Raw genomic sequence first — 3,644 nt, 5'->3', positions numbered from 1 at the left:
TGAAACGGTCTGAACGTCGGCACTCGCTGATCAGGGAGGGGTCCGGCTTTCCTGACCTCCCTCAATTTCTGTCATTACATAGAGTTTAGAGTAGTAGGATGTTGTCCAATGTCCCCCCAGGAAATTCTTGGATCTACCCCTGGCACTAATGATGTCAATGTTAATTAAGCCTCAGTGAAGTCGCAATGGCATAGTAGACTGTGTTTTCCAGGGTGGCTTGGAGTGGTACCTATGCTTTTTCGCCCCTAGCTCATGCAGCATGCAACATGCGTAGAGTAAGGGGCTTGTCTGCGAATAAATATGGATTGCAAGTTTCATGCTGCTAACAACCTTTCCTTTACATTGTTCAGGAGACTGTGGGTGAACATGTCTCACTGGCACAATATGAGGTAAGAATGCTGACGCACAGCAGACTGAACACAGACGTTGTGCAGTATTCAGAAGCTTGCTTTGTCTGATGTTTGTCGGGCTAACTTGTTTCACTGTCTCAGCTGGTGTGCGACACACAACCCGACTTTCCTAAATTTACAGCCCATGAGACCACTGAGTTGTTCCAACACATCGGTGTGCCTCGGAGCATTCAGCACGGGCTGCAGTACCAGGAAGAAGGCTACAGGAACCGTGGGTACACAGACAGATGCTGCTTTGAAATCTGTTGGTTTGGTCAGCACCTGTAAGTGTAGACTCTGGCCATTCTGTCACAAGTGCCAGCTCATCACTGTAATACTTCTACTGTTTTATGCAGCAATACAGTGCAACACAACACTGCTGCAGCTAGCAGCAGTGAGGTCTGTTGAAGTACAGACCGAAAACCCTATAGAACATAGTGCTCCTGACAGTGCGGCGTAGAACGTTATCTCCTGCGCAGGCTGTTCCCTGAGAACTTCCACCATGCTCAGTCTTCAATTTTGAACATCTCACGCACTGAGGAATGCAACACTGAAGATGACCAGGTGAAAAGACAAAGTGGAATCCCAAGTGGGATGTAGTGGAACCACTTTAACAGCAAAGTGGGTCAAAATGGAACCACTTGTCAGTAAAGTGGTTTGAAATAGAGCCATTTTGTTGCAAAAGTGTATCCACTCAGAAGTTAGAGTGGGTTTGGTCAGAGTCGTTGTGGGCTAAACTGGAACCACTTGGAAATCATAATTAGAGCCTGAAATTTTAGGGTTTAACCCGATTCTTCTCCGAATTTGCACCCTGAATTGAAGGTTGCCTATTTAGGGTGAAACCCAATTTTTACCCGGCAAAATGCCCTTGTTGAGACGTCTGTAGGAATGTACACTAACTTGTTTGGCAGCAAATGCAGTTACGTCACCATTTGTACCAAACCAGTACAATTAACTGAGCAACTGAGCCAGATTTCTCCCCATATTTAGCATACTGGCAGTTTTTTCACCCGAATTTTATGAATTTGGAGCAGCTGTTCATTTACAAGATTTTTACCCCCCGAATTTAGAAAAAAATATTCCTAGAAAACTTCACGCTCTAATTATAATGCACTGAACTGGAACCCCTTTGAAAGTCAGTGGGTTAGACGGGGTCCACTTGGGGTGTGACATGAGGAACCCTAAACAGGGGAAGGTATGCAATCCAATTCATTCTGTGTCTTTGAATCATTTGAATGTTGCGTGGTGTGAGCGGGAATCCGCATACTGAAACACAATGGACCTACTGAACCTGACCATAAATAACTACAAGATAAGGCAGCCACTTTTGGCAGCCACTAAATCTGGAAGGGCCATATTTGATTCGATGTGGTGGTTGACGAACATCTCTTTGCTAAGGTAACTTCTTATTGTTCAATATTGCAGGTCTGTGCAGACAAGTAGTCTACATTACCAGTCAACTCCAATAAGAGTGTGTCTATAAGTAAAAGTGAGCACACAGCACAGGTAATATGAGACAATATAGACCTATCAAACAGAACGTTTGATGGAGATTTATTCCCAAAGGACACAGGAGATTGTCTTGAAATCAGAGGCAATCCTTTTTTGATTGAGAGAAGAGCATGGCAAAGTTACGCCGAACGAGCTTCCCCCAGAAAATGTCCAAGTCATTGCTGGTATGTAGTTATCATCATGTCTGTAGATGTTCTCCCTCAAGTAGAGCAACAGGCATATTCTATGCATGTGCATGTGTGCTAATTTCACTGGTGTTTTGATCGCAACCCTTTTAATATCTAATTCTGCATGTGTATTTCAATGCCTTATGTGCCTTACATTGCTGGAGAATTAGCTGCGAGTGTAAAAATCTGAACTAAAAGGACTGTGCTGTAAAATGCATGTCTATGGCCGACTATAAACGGGCAACTGGAGCGGACCCACTTGCAAGTGGTTCCGCAGGTGGAGCCACTCGCAAATGGGTCCCAAAGTGGAACGGCATGTAAGTGTTTTCCCGAGTGGAACCACTTGCAAATAGGTAGGTATAGAGATGCAAAATTTCAGGAAATTTTGAACCTCTCGAAAAAAAACTTTTTTTTTTCCTGAAAAAATGGAAACCAGCGCGGTTACTGCTGAGTCCAAGCATTGCCGGCCAAGCCACAGCATACAATGAGGTAGAAACTTTAGTAGTGTTCTGGGGCTTCGCATCTCTAGGTAGGTATCCAAAGGGGAACAGTATACAAGTGGTGTGGAACCCCTTGCAGGTGCTTTTTTTAAAGTGGACTATTTCCAAGTGGTTTCCCAAATGGGTATTTGTCTCATAAACAACTTCCAAGTGGTTCCACTTGCAGATATTTTTCACCTGGGGAGCTAGACAGAGATGCGATGTACTACCCCTCACTGGATGAGAGTTTCCTTTGCCCACTCTTGTGCCATAAAGCACCAAACCCGGCTGCCCACCCCCTCTCGCCGGCCCTGAGTGAGTATGATGGGTTACATTATCTGCACAGGAGCATGACCCCTCTGTGTCCAGCCATCCTATCTGCGACACAATAATATTTTGAGAGCTGACGGACTAGGTTTCCTTTCCTTAAGTTGAACGCGACTATAGTTTCTTTTTTAGTACTTCCCAGGAAATAGGGTGTCAACACTGCTTGTACATGGAGGAATTAAGGTAGCTAAGATATTACATATACTTGTTGCTCTGCATGTTACATTACCTGTCTTTTACCAACTCCTTGCAAATGAGAAATTCAGAAGTGCAATAAACAGAAAATTTGTTTCAAAATATTTCTGTATGCTACATTCAAGAAATTAAGAAATATTGCAATATTGCGGGGTACCTCTACCTGACAAGCAGCAACTTTCAAAGGAACCAAAATTCATAGCGTTGGAAGGCTGCCTCATTGAGCTCCCCAAAACATGCAGGGAAAGCTTTAAAGCCTGCAGGTGCTCATTTGAAACAGGTGGGACACCGCTTACTGTAGTGGCAAGATGCCCTGTTGACCACACTATGACGTGGAAAAGCCAGCCCTGCATAGGAAAGACGGCTGCAGGAAATTCCTTGCTTTCTGCAGGTCTTCTCTACAGCGGCTCAAGTCCGACATCCACTTTGTGGGTGCTTTGCCATATAAACATCCAGGTTCTCACTGATCGGCAGTGCTGCAGGTACCAAGGCCCATACTGTTCCCAACAGTGAGAAAAAGGTAGGACTACAGTGGTACTTATTAGATTTCCGAAATATAGGGATCAGGACAAAAA

The 3,644-nt window shown here is 44.4% G+C and overlaps 1 long non-coding RNA gene across 2 annotated transcripts; it reads left to right on the top strand.

Annotated features, from left to right (window-relative positions):
• Positions 1–408: 408 nt before the first annotated feature.
• LOC135399686 (uncharacterized) lies at positions 409–2,801 on the top strand. Of its 2 annotated transcripts, none has more exons than XR_010424388.1 (5): positions 409–673; positions 746–953; positions 1,815–1,895; positions 1,956–2,065; positions 2,735–2,801. It is a non-coding gene; the product is annotated as an uncharacterized LOC135399686 (long non-coding RNA). The 2 variants fall into 2 exon arrangements; XR_010424389.1 differs by having other exon boundaries at positions 409–677.
• The last annotated feature ends 843 nt before the right edge of the window (positions 2,802–3,644 follow it).

The sequence above is a fragment of the Ornithodoros turicata genome, chromosome 1, assembly GCF_037126465.1.
Source record: "Ornithodoros turicata isolate Travis chromosome 1, ASM3712646v1, whole genome shotgun sequence".
Taxonomy (NCBI): Eukaryota; Metazoa; Arthropoda; class Arachnida; order Ixodida; family Argasidae; genus Ornithodoros; species Ornithodoros turicata.
This window is presented reverse-complemented; position numbering and strand designations above follow the sequence as displayed.